We start from the raw sequence: 16096 nt of genomic DNA, 5'->3' as shown, positions 1-16096 counted from the left end.
AGTCTGCGGAAGACATCATGTTTGAGAAGATGAGAGTGAGATGCTGAAAAAAAAGCTTCTGGGTACATATCTCCTCCAGCGTTCCCAGTGTGTTCCTGGAGGGAAGATGCAGCCCTGATGTAAATGAAGGGGGCTGTGGGCATGCACCAAGGGCACGCAGTGCCCTGTGAAGTGCCAGCTAGGGGAAGCTGAGGGCAACGAGCCTCTGAGCTTGCCTAGGCGATGTGCATCCTGTCTTGTATTCGTATACTGACCTTGCAAATACTTCACAAACGTCTATATTCCTTGGATTGAGTCAAAGGGCTCAGTACATCTCTGACTTGAGTTCTCGTTTGCAGAGCAGATGGGTTTTACTAAATATGTGCTGGAGGTTTTCGTGTAAGTTGGTGACACATTTAAAGTTTCGCTTTGTTCGCTCTGCAGAATAAAAGTGACTGTCAAACTAGGTCTGAGGACAAATAAGTTGAAACTGAGTCACCTGCTATTATCAGCCCAGCTGCACTGGAGCGGTGGTTTCGTTTGTACGTCAAAGGGTAAAGGTGAGGTGCAAGAGCAGCCAGTAGGACACTGCAAGAAGTTATAGAGACAGAACTTGCCTCTATATTTCCCCCCCTGTATTATTGACTATTTAATGGCATGCTCTTAAATGTACATCACTCTACTTTGTAAATTGTACCTCCCTTTATATCACTTCAAAGTTTTACTGATATGCTAAGGAAACCATAAAACAAGTCATGTAAATTTACATTTAAAAACTGCATTTCAATCTAGAAGCATGCAAATACCATGCTGACACCTGTCAAATTTCACCAACAGCTTCCTCACCACACTAGTAAGTCTTGGACAAATCAGTGATGACGGTAGTTTACATAAAAATAGAAACTGTGTGATTCGGATGTTTGACATAGTCTTTTTCCCTGATTGCTTTGTCTTTCAGTTTGATTGACTTCAGATGAGAACGTCAAGCTAACAGCAGTGAAACTGTCATAGTGTTGTTTATTTATAACAGTTCCTTTTGTTCATGCTGCTAAATAAGGTGGCAATAAATATTCATTGCAGTTGTGTTTCACCAAACGGGAATTCAGAGATAACTCCTCACACTTTGAAAATTTTGCATTTTAGACTTGGTGTTTGCCACCACACTGAGCGTTCATTACCTTTTGCTGTCAAATACTCTTGTGTTTTCTTATTCAGTGACCTCATGTGTTCTAAATTATTTGTGGTTTACTGACAGAAATATTTGAAGCATGTTGCAGGTCCTCTTGGCAAAACCAGTGAAACGTAACTGAACCAAATCTAATTGTCTGTGTGATTTGGAGTTCTTCACTTGCCATTTGTATTAACAAGATCCATAGACTTTTACTAAAGATTCCCCTTCTGAAGTTCCTCAACAAAACCAAGACTTCAAACTCATCATAAAATCCATGCTGATATGGATTAACATGCATCTTGGGAATGATAGCAGACAATCCTTAAGAGAATTGTAAACGATTTCTTCATTTATGCCAGCGTTTGTTTCTGAGAATGTACGGTAACAATACAAACGCAGGTAATGCCTTATACTGGATGAGGTTGTTCTTACTATTTAGTTATCACATAAATATGATTTTATGATGTATTAATAGAATTTATTATCATCCCACCAAACTGGGAGTGATCGGTGTCCTGGAAGGCAGGGCTCACATTCAGAGGGACCTGGACAAGCTAAAGGAATGGGCCAACAGGAACTTGCTGAAGTTTGGCAATGGCAGGTGCTAAGCCCTGCCCATTGAATGGAGCCTCCCAGTTCACCAGTGCAGGCTGGGGGCTGTCTGGCTAGCTTGCAGCTCTGCAGGAAAGGACTTGGAGGCCCGGGTGCACAACAGATTTACAAGGGAACAACGGTGTGCCCTTTTCTTAATGAAGACTAGCCACATACTGGGCTGCGCTGGCAAAAGCATAGCCAACTGGTCAAGGAAAGCGATTCTTTTCCTCTATTTGTCACTTGTGAGTTGAACTCTGCAGTACTGTGTCCAGTTTCAGCCCCCCAGAACATGGCACTTTTTGACAAATTGGAGGGAATCCAGTGAAGGGACCCCAAGACAGATAGGGAGTCTGGAGCCTGTGGTGTGCAGGAAGAGTCTGAGAGAGCGTGTTCTGCTCAGCCTTGAAGGAGAAGGCGAGAGGGGGCTGATGGCAATCCTCCACTGCCTAGAAAAGGATTACAGAGAACATGGAGCCATGCTCTTCTCTGAGATGAAGAGCCAAAGAGCAAGAAGCAGCAGACACAAGTTGCAGCAAGCAAGGTCCCAGCTGGATGGAGGGAAGAACCTCTTCACCACACGAGCAGGCAAACACTAGAGTAAGTTGCCCAGAAGTAATGGAATGTCCATCATGGGAGATTTTTGGGACTCAACTTGATAATGCCCTGAGTAACCTGATCCAGCTTTGGAGTTAGCCCAGCTTGAGGCAGGAGTTTGGACTAGATATCTCCATAGGTCTCTTCCAAATGAAATGTTTCTATGATTCTATTATATGATTTCTATTATAATTTTTGCTATTTAAAGGTATTGGGAAAACAAATTTCACAGCCAAAAATACACCTGTGAAGCTCTACCTTCATAAAGCTCTCAACCTCCAGGAACAGCCGGCTGATCAGGACTCCATGCTTAGTGTAAAGTACCCCCTTCCAAGCAGCCTGTCCTCTAAGTTCACTGCATGGATGTAGGTGTGTAAAGTTGCACAAAACACATATTAATGGTATCACTAATTAGCATAGCCACACTAAAATTTTTGAATACATACACTCCACTGTTATAAATATTTTCCATCTAAATCGGTGTTCTGAGAGAACTTTTAATTCTGTTTTCCCTGAAGAGCTTTAAGCTTAACAGATTTTTCATGTTGTCTGTTTCCCTGAAATATGAGGTTGACAGATACTTCCCTTGGTAGAGAGCATAGGAAGGAAACTAGGTAAAGCAAGCCTGGAGCTTACAGATGGGATCTTCTGCAGGAAAATTCTCTAAATTCTGGAGAGCAAGTTACTGTAATTGAAGTTGTCTCACATTGCAAGGCTTTCATGATTGTTAAGCTGAGCTAATATCAAATTCCTAGGGCCAAAGCTCCTACTCCCAATCTTGTTTTTACCTGCATCCTCTAAACCTTCTGGAAATCAATGTCTGAGAGGAAAGGATTTTGGTGGCATTTCCAATGGAGACTTTCAACCAGGAATATGTCACAGTGCAGCTCATCTGCTTATGTCTGATGTCCCCATTCTGCTTCACAGCAGAACCCAACCTGGTCGATACACTTATTTCCCCTGTCCACCTTGTAGAGCCAAAGACAGACACTGGAAGGACCTGGCTTCGTCTTCCCTTTGCATCGCTGTTCCTGGGTGGAAAAGCTGCCTCTGATTGCACTTATGTTGACCCCATTTCTGAGATAAAGTTGTGTTGCCAAGTGTGCCTCCCTTGCAAGCACAGTCAGAGCACTTGGAAAAACAAAGGGATCGAACAAAGGACCTAATATATTCCAAGTGAGTAGCCCTAGAGCCCAGCTGTTAACATTGCAACAGCGAAGAGTGGTGCGATTCAGCTCGTGTATCCTCTGCGAAATGGAGTAATGCTGGAGGTGCGGTTGTTAAGCACTGCAGGAGCAGTTCTGCTGCTTTCAGTGAGCGCAAAAGGTGCCCAGCCTTTACGGGGTTTCTGGCAAAAAGGGTGTATCTGTGTTGAGTCGCCTGTCACCTCTCCTCCATCACCAAGCAGGAAAAAATCTGACTCTTGGCCTGATATTCTGGATAATTACTCTACAGGCACTCAGTTATTATTCTGGACGTATTTTTAATTTTTATATGTATTTTTATATTTTATATTTACATATATATGTATATGTATATGTAATATATATCCAGGGGAAACTTGAACCCAACTCAAGACCGAAGCAAAAGCAAACTGTTCTGGTATTCTTCCCACCATAACACTCGTAAGGTTTTCAAACCTGGAGCCTAACTATATATGCATTTTCTGCAGCACTTGGGGTATAAATGACAATTTTATCTCAAGGCCATTTCTGCTCTTCTTTCTGTACTGGAAATGTTAAACTCCTAGGTTCCTCCTCATTGGAGTGACCTGAAGAGAGAACGTATTTCTTGGCATAAATTTCACTGATCGGTTACATGAGCCACTTGCTAGTTTGGGCTATCTACTCTTCAATTCATGCACCAGCTCTTAGAAAGAGACAGCTGGACACTGCTCATAATATTCAAGATAGATTCTTTATGGAAAAAGCATAAATCATAGAATCTTCAAGGTCTGAAAAGACCTCCAAGATCATCAAGCTGATCAAAAAGGAATCTTAGTTTTCATATTGTTGTGTGGGGCAGCTTTGGCTAGTTGGTAACTTTATTGCCAGGGCATTTGAAGACTGTGAGCATGTTGTGCAAACATACAGGCTTTTCCTAAAGAATGTCTGACCGTATTTATGTGTTATATCTCATAATCTTTCAATATTACTTGCAAATTCCATTCTGTGTTCATGACATGAAATAAAAACAACTGGTTTATCTTGAGCTAGGCAAGATTTGAAACAGGCATCTGGTTTGTATTTTTAATATAATGTAGAAATGTTGAGATCAGTACAAATGAATTGTCCAGCTGGATGAGACAGTCATCTAATTCTGTATGCTGATGGCTCGGAGGGGAGCATCGGACTCTTGTCCTGGGGATCAGAATGATTCAGGCTGGAATGGAGATGATCTCATTCAATCCCTTGCTCCAAAAAAAGGGCAACTTTGAGGTGAGATCAGGTCACTTAGGGCATTGTCTGCCTGAGTCTTGGATATCTCACAAGGTGGACATCCCACCATCTCCTTCTGGACATTCATCTTTTCCTTGTATCCGACTAATATCGTGGCTGCTTGGCTTTTGTCTTCTTTCATGAGCAACTCTGAGAGGAGCCTGCATTTGGGAGAAGTGAATAAAACCAATTCAAAAAGAGAGAAAAGATTTGTTACATTTTCCCAGTTTGTATCTCAACATGACATCTCAATGTTTCATCCATCTGGAATCACCCATCAAGCAGAAGTGTCTCCTGAGCTGCATACAGCAGTGCCCAGGTCTTACCACCATGTTGATGTTCTCCTTCTAAAATTCAACAAAGTATTTGAAGAGTTTTATCTTTCCCCTCCAGTGCTCTTTCCTTTGTATTCACTATGGAGGACCGTTCATCACAGTATCTTCCACTGACTCATCTTTCATTAGGTTCTTCTTCATTCAACTTGCCTTGTAATGTTCTTGGGCTTTAACTAAAAGAAATAGCTATGTGGCCTCCACAGATTTTGCTAATTCACTGTTCACATCCTCTTTCCAAATTTCCAGTGATTTCATATGTTATGCAGATAAACTGTTGAAGCTTAATGTTTTTAAACATTTTGTCTTTTCTAATCTTTTGCCATCCTGAAAATTGATTTGTCAGTCGTACTCTGTTTTCTGTGTCATGGCCAGATTTGTAGTCATAAGAAGATTCTGCATTTTTGTAGCTGCTAAGAAAGGGCTTCCTCAAAGGTTTTTGAATGATTAATTGCATTATATTGTCATTTATATGTTCTTTTTAATTTTTTTTTTTATTTCAGATGATCAGTTAAACCTCTTTGCCAGCTATAGGCACAAGGTTTACTGGCTCTTAATTCCCTGGATCACCCAGAAAACAAACTCTCAGCACTTTGTGTATCTTTAACGCTCTAGCACAAAATCAGTTTTCAGTGAGAAATTACATTTTAAAAATATGTAATATGTATTATTTTGTACATTATGTAATAGATATTTATCTAGATAGAATGTATAATGCAATATATGTAAATTTGTCTAGGAAATATGTTTACATTATATTATGTAATATATTAAACATAAATAATAATATGTGATATTATGTTATTATGTAATTTAATAGCACATAACCTATGAATAATTACATCAACATATGCATATATTACATCCTATAAATTATACATATAACAATATACATATAGAGTATTTAGTGTATCATTTATAATATATAATACATATAGTTTATAAATAATAATGTAAGTAAAATTTTACAGTAGTAGATTTAAAGTATAAATGAAATGTAAGCATTTAACATAAATTTAAACTTATAAAATTAATTTTAGTATATCTATTTAATAGAATATAATAGAATGTAGAGTATGCATTAATATTTATGGTGTGTTATATACTGTAACATAATTTCATTTGCAGCTCTTCAGCATCAGGCTTATGTCCTTTCCAAGCTCTTGAACACACCAACTGGGCCTGTTGGAACAGGCTGCTTTTTTATGTGCCATTTCAGTTCTGTCCCTACTATTTTGCTCACCAGTTTGTTCTGGTACTTCCCGTCCCTGTAAGACTTCATCATTACTCCCAGGCCCAGAACTGGCCTCTCTTCAACATTGTCTGCAGAGGCAGTTGCCATTAAGAAATCACGTAGCTTGCCAGCAATGCCCTTAATTGTTCCCTTTAAGCTCTCAAGAGATCAGCTCTCGCATGGACACATTTCGCTCAGGACCTGGAACCAGTAAGTGCATCAGTGCTTGAATCATAGAATAGGATAGAACAGCTTGGGTTGGAAGGGACCTTTAAAGGTCATCTAGTCCAACCCCCCTGCAAGGTGCAGGGACATCTCCAACTCGATCAGGTTGCTCAGAGCCCCATCCAACCTGGCCTTGGGTGTGGTGGTCACTCCTGGAAAGCTGCTGGTTTAGTGCTGTGCATACACGAAATGCCCCAGGTGCATCTTTTCCTTTTAACATTGGATATTTGATCTTCAGAATCTTTCTAACGTTCCTCTCATCCCCAGCCAGCTGCAATTTCTTCATTTCGTTATTATTCCTAATGTTGCAGGATTCCTGTTTCTGCCAGGAATCTCCCCCAGCTTCCCAGTTTTCTCCTAGGGCTTGTCCTTTGCCCTCCCCTCCAGTCCATCCCTTCTCCTGAAGCTTTGTTTCCCGTGCAGCCTCCCTGGGCACTCAGGACTCATTTCACTCTCCTGCTAGGAAGCACAGAGTTGTTTGTGAATGGACACATCTGCGTGAGAAGCAGCAGGCCAGCATTTCAGAGAATACTCATAGTCAGGCCAAACAAGTTTTTCCCCCTGAGCCAGGAAAGTGCTGCAGGGATGCCTGTAGGAGGAAGCAGCTTTTATTTGGTGTTTGCCACGGTTCTGCTCTCCCGCCTCTGAGGAAGCATCGCTCATGCACGCTGCTCCACTCTGCAGTGCTTCTTCAGCATCCTCGGCTCCTGCAGACCCATCCTACATCCTTCAGGGGTGCAGGGAGACAGTGGTTTTGAACAGTCTGCTGAACAAGGTCACCCCTCTCCATTTATATAATGAGAGCTTGTGGAGCTGCTATCGCAGGCTGCACGTGCCTCGCCTACTTTTGACAGGTTGTTTCTGGGCCACCTCTTACCGGTGCCATACATGAGAGCAAGTTGTTGCTGCCAGCATGCGTAGAATCATAGAGTCACAGAACAGTTTGGGTTGGAAGGGACCTTTAAAGGTCATCTAGTCCAACTCCCCTGCAAGGAGCAGGGACATCTCCAACACAATCAGGTTGCTCAGAGCCCCATCCAACCTGGCCTTGAATGTTTTTAGAGATGGGGCATCCACCACCTCTCTGGGCAACCTGTTCCAGTGCTTCACCACCCTCATTGTAAAAAATTTTTTCCTCATGTCCAGTCTGAATCTACCTCCCTCTATTTTAAAACTGTTACCCCTTGTCCTATCACAACAGGACAACATCTCCAACATGTAAGGGGAAAGCAGGTCTAGACCTAGAGCCAGTTTTTCTACCTGTGACCCTCAAGCTCAGTCGGGGGTCTGGAGGCAAAAACAGTGGATTCACAGTAGTCACGATGCATTTGTTAGACTCCTGTCCCCACACCTTGCTTGGAAACGACAGTTGACAGCTTTGCTTGGTGCTACCAGTCATAAATTCAAGTGTTGTCCTTACCAGCTGTTCGAGGCTTTTAATTTCTTTTTGTGATCAGCATCTGCTGTTCATTTTTGCACAGTAAGGCCCCTGCATTGGCAGTTTTAGCAGTTAGCCTGACAAAAGGTATCATTTGTATAAATCTCTGCACATTCTCTCTGTAAATCAACGGTAATTTGTTGGTAATCACTCATTTCCTACCAAGATCTCTCTGTTCTCCCACGTACTGTCATTATTTTTTTTCTTTCTGTGTGTGTGTGTGTGTGTTAAACATGCGTACTGCATCTCAGAAAAATACAGTATCTCAGTACAGCTGTGTATCATACAGTATTTCAGGCCAGCTGACTTTTCTTCAGCTACATTTTGAGGAGTGCCTTCCCTCCAGAAATGGCTAAGTGCTGGACCCTCTGCCCTGGGACAGTCCCAGGATCCACCTGGACCCTGAGCAACCATCTCCAGCCTTGAAGATGGCCCTTCATGGGGCAGGGGGCTGCACTGTGCAGCCTCCCCAGGTCTGTTCCAACCCGACTTGTTCTGCCTTTAAGATGTTCTAGAGCATTGGAAACATCTCCACAGGACTGGCTGACATCACATGGAACCTCCTGGAGGCCCATCAGCACGCATATGTATTATGTTTCTCCACAGACCATTTGTTTTTGAGGTGGTCTCACAAGCCAGCTAGAGCAAAGCAAACCCTTACTATCAGCACCTCCCACCAGTATTTCTTTCCTAGAAGGGAACTTCCCAACCTCCTTGAAACACACTGTAGTCCTGCCAGGATTAGTGCCTTACAGGGGCTGTTATTCCTTTAGTGCTGAGCCTTCCTTTCTAAACTGAGATACCTGACAAACTGAATCTCCTGCACCCCCTGATTTTACCAGATGGCAATTGGCAACGTCTTATGTCCCCCCTGATCAAAGCTCAGGCCTGGGCACAGTGCTGGGGTGGTGCTTGTTTGGGTGGATGGCCATCATCTCTCGGCCAAAGTCCAAGGGAACAGGGGCTTTCCTGTGCTATGTAGTAACCAGATAATCCTGCCCTCATGTCACGTTTTTTTGCAGGAAATGAAAATGTCCTAAGATTGCTCAGATCTGCCCTTTCTATCTGAAATTTGTGGTCATTATGTACCGCTCATCCTTTGCCTCTAGAGACAATGTAACATTTACAGCTGAACACATGACTTAATAAAAACAGGAACAATTCAGATCTGTAGATGCCTCACATTACTCATGTACCGCAGCTTCCTTCAGCTAGGAATGCAACATTTGGAAACACAGGACACAATTCACCAGCCCTGTACTTTCTCCAGCATTATTGAAGTCACGGTATGGCGTGGTGATACAAAAAGCTAAGGTGGAGGCTTGTTTCAACCTCAGCAATCTCACATTAACAATTTCATCAACAGTTTCAACTCAATCCTCTTTAATTATCTGGTTTATAATATAGTTGAATTAACAATAGTTATTCCTACAGCATTTTGGCAGATTCCACAGGGCCTGTTGTGATAGGACAAAGGGTAATGGCTTTAAAATAGAAGGAGGTAGATTCAGAATAGACATCAGGAAGAACTTTTTTACAATAAGGATGATGAAACACTGGAACAGCTTGCCCAGAGAGGTGGTAGATGCCCTATCCCTGGAAACAATCAAGGGGCTCTGATCAACCTGATTGAGTTGAAGATGTCTCTGCTTCTTGCAGGGGGGTTGGACTAGATGACCTTTAAATGTTCTTTCCAACCCTAACGATTCCATGATTCTATGATTAACTTGAGTTACAGTAAATGAAAAGCACCAGCAATACTAAGCTACTGTACATAGTCAGTACTGTGTTGTTAAACCATTGCACTCTGGCTTAACTTAAGTTAAATGTGTGCACATGCTTCCCTAATTGCTAAACACAGTATTTCAATGCCAGACTAGCCAGAGCATGTCTAAAGGTATACTCAGCAGAAGAATCCCAGAGGGCTGTGACTGTCTCTACATGGCTGAAGGCATTCACCTTGGGAGTGACCCTAGAATCAGAAAAAGACTACGGTTTGAATCAGCTCTGGAGGTTAGCTGGTCCAACCCCTTACTCAAAGCAGGGCTAGCCTCCTGGCTAGATCAGCTTGCTCAGGGCCTCACTCAACCAAGTTTTGAAGATCTTCAGGGATGGAGATCCACCACCTCTCTGGGCAACCTGCCTCAGTGCTCAACTCCTCTTGCAGGGAATATTTTTTTTCCTCATGTCCAGAGTCTTCCTTGCTGCATCTTGTATCCTTTGCTCTAAGTCCCGTCACTTTGCCTCGAGAAGTGGCTTTGTCTTTTCGACAGTCACCTGGTATTTACTGGAAGATAACAGTTAGATCGCACCTACCATTTCTTCTCCAGGCTGAACAAACCCATTTCTCCCAGCCTCTCCTCACAGGGCACAGGTTCCAGCCTCCTAACCATGCTGGCGGTCCTTCACTGGTGGACTTCTACGCAGCAAAAGGACTCATAGAGAGTGGAAACTTTTTCTGTTTGCTAAATGGAATATAAAGGAATATATGCATATAAGGAAGAAATATGTGCAAAGTGAGATTCAAATTAGCAAGAGAATTACAGGTTAACATGAAATCATTCTCTGCGGTTTGTTCTTACCTTGTTGAATGGCCCAAAGAAAACACTGAAAATATATTCAAGGGAAAGGAATCAGCAGATGATTTCAAGCTGGATTGCCTATTACTTCTCTGAATCTGTCCTCTCTAAATATTAATTAATGTATCTAAAAAGACAATGTAGCCCTTTAAAAAGATGAGGCTTTTCATGCACATAATATTGACGGAAAGGTCTCAGGGACCAGAGAAAGAACAAGATAGAGAATAATGAAATAAGTTAGATCTAATGAAATAAATTAGACATCTTCAAATTAGGCAAGCCTAATAATAAATGTCATCTAAGGATACCTAGAGAAGTGGCTCTCACTGTCTCAGAAGCCTTAGCAGTCATCTGAAAAACTGAGTTACGGGAGATTAGAAAAGAGCAGATGTCTTTGAAAGGCTGAAAGAGAGGAGCTGGGAAATAATGGAAAAATCAGCTTAACTTCAAGGCTGTCAATCTGGCACCTTTCAGAAGCTCTAAATTATTTTTACCATAACAATAAAAAATAGGAATCCACATAACCTAAGTTGATTTTGCAGCAATCAATTTAAAATCCACCTCCCTCCCCACCTTGTGAAAATATATTACTAAGGTGTAAAAGGACACAAATTTCTAAGGCGTAGACCCCTTCAGACCAGCTGAGTGCACTTACCCCTCTACACTTAAAAAAACCTCTTCAGATTCAAAGCTAGGAAATGATAGGATATAGAAACATATATTAAAAATAAGTTTATAATAAACACCATAAGGTCTGTGTCTATGCAAATCACAGGTTTAAAAGCAGAGAACAGACTGCATGAGACTGCAAAACTCAAAGTGGTGTTAAAATGTCCACAGGAGCAATTATCGTGTCTGACCAATTCGGTGGCCTTCTATGATGGGGTTACAGCATTGGTGAACAAGGGATGAGTGACTGATGTAATTTACCTGGACTTGTGCAAAGCATTTGACACTGTCCAGCATGACATCCTTGTCTCTAAACCACAGGGACATGCATTTGACAGATGGACCATGTGGTGGAGAAGGAATTGGCTGGATGGTTGTACTCAAAGAGTTGTGATCAACAGCTCAATGTCCAAGTGGAGACTGTGGCGAGTGGCATTCCTCAGGGGCCAGTATTAGGACCGGCCCTGTTTAACATCTTTATTGGTGACATGGACAGAGGATAGAGTCCACCCTCAGCAAGTTTGCTGATGACACCAAGCTGTGCAGTGTGGTCGACACACTGGAGGGGAGGGATGCCATCCAGAGGGACTTTGACAGGCTGGAGAGGTGGGCCCATGCCAGCTTCATGAAGTTCAGCCAGGCCAAGCGCGAGGTCCTGCATCTGGGCTGTGGCAATCCCAAGCACAAATACAGGCTGGGCAGGGAATGGATTGAGAGCAGCCCTGAGGAGAAGGACTTGGGAGTGCTGGTGGATGAGAAGCTCAACATGAGCAGGCAATGCACCCTTGCAATCCAGAAAGCCAGCTGCATCCTGGGCTGCATCAAGAGAAGTGTGGCCAGCAGGTTGAGGGAGGTGATTCTTCCCCTCTGCTCTGCTCTGGTGAGACCCGACCTGGAGTACTGTGTCCAGCTCTGGAGCCCCCAACATAAGAAGGATGTGGACCAGTTGGGGAGAGTCCAGAGGAGGGCCATGAAAACGATCAGAGTGCTGGAGCACCTTTCCTATGAGGACAGGTTGAGAGAGTTGGGGCTGTTCAGCCTGGAGAAGAGAAGGCTTCATGGAGACCTTATAGTGGCCTTTCAGTAACTAAACATGGCTTATAAGAAAGATAGGGAGAAACTCTTCAGCAGGGCCTATTGTGATAGGACAAGGCGTAATGGTTTTAAAGTAAAAAAGGACAGATTTAGATTAGTTATAAGGAAGAAATTTTTTACAATGAGCATGGTGGAACACTGGAACAGGTTGCCCAGAGAGGTGGTAGATGCCCCATCCCTGGAAACACTCAAGGCCAGGTTGGACAGGGCTCTGAGCAACCTGACTGAGTTGGAGATGTCCCTGTTCCTTGCAGAGGGCTTGGACTAGATGACCTTTGAAGGTGCCTTCCAACCCAAACCATTCTATGATTCTATGATCTTTGCATTACAGATGATCCATACATTAAATATGGTATATTTAAAAATCACAATTCTAACTAATTTACCTTATTTGTCATCCTAAATATGTCACCACATAAAAAGTCCTTAAGCAATAATTACTGAAAAATCTTTGCATTTCATGTTGTTTTCTTTTTGCATTCAAGAGAACTTTGCACAAAGCTAGTTATATGTTCTCGTTGTTCAGTAAATCAGCACATTTCGCACAGCTGCACAGACTTTCTCTGTCATCAAAAGAAAAGTAATTTGAAAAATTAGAATATGAAGTTATGAGGCATGGAAAGCCACCAAGAATACTCTAGGATAATTGCAGCAGCATAAACTTCTTCAGATTTAAAACAGTCATGAAGTAGCCAGGGGTTTGACAGTAATTATTCCCCTCTCCTCACAGCTTGTGAGGCTGTACCTGCAGTACTGTGTAAGTCCCCCATTAGAGGATTTGCTAACAAACTGGAGAGTCTACCAGTGAAGGCCCACCAAGACGGTCAGGAAGCTCCAGGGCACGACGAATGAGGAGGGGAGGAGAGAGCCGAGTTTGTGTAGCCTAGAGAAAAGGCTAAGGGGGTTTCAGCTGCTCTCTTCAACACTCAAGTAAGTGGTTCCAGAGAAGATGGAGCCAAACTTTCTCAAGGGTGCATAGTGACAGGACAAGAGGCAATAGGCAGAAGTTGCAGCAGGGAAAACTCCAACTGGACATACAGAAAAACTTCTTCTCCACGAGAATGGTTAGGGATTAGAAGAGCTTGTCCAGAGAAGTGGTGCTAGTGCCACCCTTAAAGATTTTCAAGACTGATATGGACAAGGCTTGGAGCAAACCAGCCCAACCTTGAAGTTGGGCAGGGGTTTGGACTAGGTGACCTCCAGAGGCCCCTTTCACCTTAAATCCTTCTGTGTTCCTGTGATTTTATAATCAGAAGAACTCTCAGTGATTGACTAGTTCCTGATGTGCTGTCCTCAGCTGCTGTCTGCAGCAGGTGTTCATCTGCATCCTGTCTCACCTCTCCATGCCGAGTATGTGCAACCTACAAGACTGCCTAATTGAATATGCAATTCCTGTAACATTTCAAAAATAGCTGTTGAGAATCATCCTTCCGCTAGCTCACCTTGAATCATTTAAGTCACGTGCCACCTGGCTTTATATCCTACGTATCTGCATCCAGCACCGCGGGTGTTACTGAAGTTTCTGTTCTGTCCTCCCTTCCCCCCTCTTACTTCTGCATTTTTCTTTGAGTGAAGAAACTAATAAAATACTGATACTGAAACCCACAAAGCAAGTGAGTTAAAAAAAAATAAAATAGGAAGTTATAATTATGCTGGTTGCCGTTGCATTCATATTTCTTAACGGGAGATGTTACAGTATTTACTCAAATGCTGTAACTTAGTGTGAGGCTCACGATGCTGGTTTGGCGACAGAGTGGCTGGAGTTACCAATCCTGCCAAAGCTGCGCATGGGTAACTCATTTTAAAAAAAAAAAAAGCAGGACTATAGGCAAATACCTACGTAGCCAACAGCCTGCTTACATGTAACTGAGTAGGAATACCAATGCAGAAGGAAGAAACTTCATTTAAATTCATAACACAAGCAGCCACACTGTAAGAAGTAAACCAGATTTTAGTTAGAAAACAATACTCACGTTTGTTTAAGAAACACAGAGCAACAAGTTAAACAATAATTACATACAACCATGTGTTTGATACAAGCATCAGTGGTAGCTGTGGAAAACCCACCTGGAGCGACAGAGGTGCAGATACCCTGCGAGCAACACTGCACCCTGAGGGTATGCACAGCGCTGTGCTGCCCTCAGTCCCTCCAAAACTGGCCCTTGCTGGTGTGAGGTACAGGCAGTGAGGTCCCTTGCACCCCTGCGCAGGCTGCAGGTCCCCCCATGCTGCTTGCTGACTGACTGTCCTGAATGCCAGCTGCAAAGCCCCGCAGCAAAAACATGCAGTGCTACGAGCGCGCCAGCCGATTTTATCAGGACAGTTGTTGGGAATAACAGAACTGCTGTTGTATCCGGGCCGCTTTGCTGGGGGTTGTTTACAAAATTTGTCATGGAGAGACAGCAGGGCAAGACGGCGCGCCCAGCTCAGCTCTGGCACCAACGCGGCACGGCCACACCGCTGCTTGTTTTCCAGGCTGCAGTGTTCCCACTAAAGGAAAGAAACACACCAATTTATCTTTGCTGCTGCCTCAGATAGAGGTTGCTAGAGGAGCTCAACTGATTTCTTTCACTGCCAAGACTAAATTTGAAATATATAGGCAGTAATTTTCCAAGAGGTCTGTATACTTTGAGAAGTCCCATTGATTTTTAATAGGATTCAGATATGTAAGAAAAAAAAAATAGATCACCCTAGTGGCACTACATTATGGTATATTAATTTTGTGGTAAACTAAAGTATCAAAATTCTAACAAAGTTCCAAAGCAATGCCTAACATTAGGTAAACACTAATGAAAAAGCTGCAAAGGAGTATCCCATGTGGTGTTTTCCCTCCTTTTCCTTCTACGTTTTTCAGGCAACAAATTATTTTCTGAAGGCGCCAGCAACTTCTCCTGAGAGCATCTCTAAGCAGAATGCAACCAGACTATTCATTTAGATGCAGGACTTTTTTTTGTTGTTTCCGCTCTATCACATACAAAACCTCCTGCCATCAGTGCAAACATCTACAGTCTGTTTCTAAAAACCAGCAATGTTAACTAGAGAAAACTCACATTTAACAGGGACCGTTTACAAGGACAGACTTAATTTGTGAACTTCAAATCTAGTGATTTTTAAGACTTTTACATTTTCAAACTTAACATGACTGCATATCACTTATCTTTCATCTTCCTTTTAAATTATTTGCAGCAACTCATGCTCAAAACCACTCAAGCAGATGTTCAGCCACTTCACCATCAGAGCCGCAGTAGCACATCGCTCAGCAGAGACAGACAAACAAAACGCACCTTGTTTCATTGGGCTCCCAGCCTGGGAAGCTAGGACAGTGTTTTCAGCCATTACCTAGAGTTTTGGGCACCTTCCTTTCCAGCAATAAGGCAAGAGTAACTGGGACAAAGCAACCAGTGTAAGCAAACTCACAATTTTTTTTTTTTTTTAAAAAAGAAAAAAAAAATCTGCAGTCTCTGGAGTTCTTTGAGATATGGACTAAAACTGCTGATCAGCACAAGAAAATTAGACTCCTAGTTCCCTGGCTGAAATCTCCCATTTGTACTTGGCAGGGAGGGGAAAAAAACAAAAAAAAAAAACAAAAAAAAAACACCTCCAAAAAGCTAAGAGCAAAGCAAAATTTCATAGATAATGCAGGAAAATGGGACTACTCAAAGGATTTGAAATGATGCAGATGTGGGCTCTTATTCTACTACCAATCTAAGTTATACCCGATTTCAGTCAGTTTATGATCCAAGAATCT

Source organism: Chlamydotis macqueenii, chromosome 2 (assembly GCF_036417535.1).
Source record: "Chlamydotis macqueenii isolate bChlMac1 chromosome 2, bChlMac1.mat, whole genome shotgun sequence".
NCBI lineage: Eukaryota > Metazoa > Chordata > Aves > Otidiformes > Otididae > Chlamydotis > Chlamydotis macqueenii.
The sequence above is the reverse complement of the archived record's forward strand: the minus strand, read 5'-3'. Positions refer to the sequence as shown.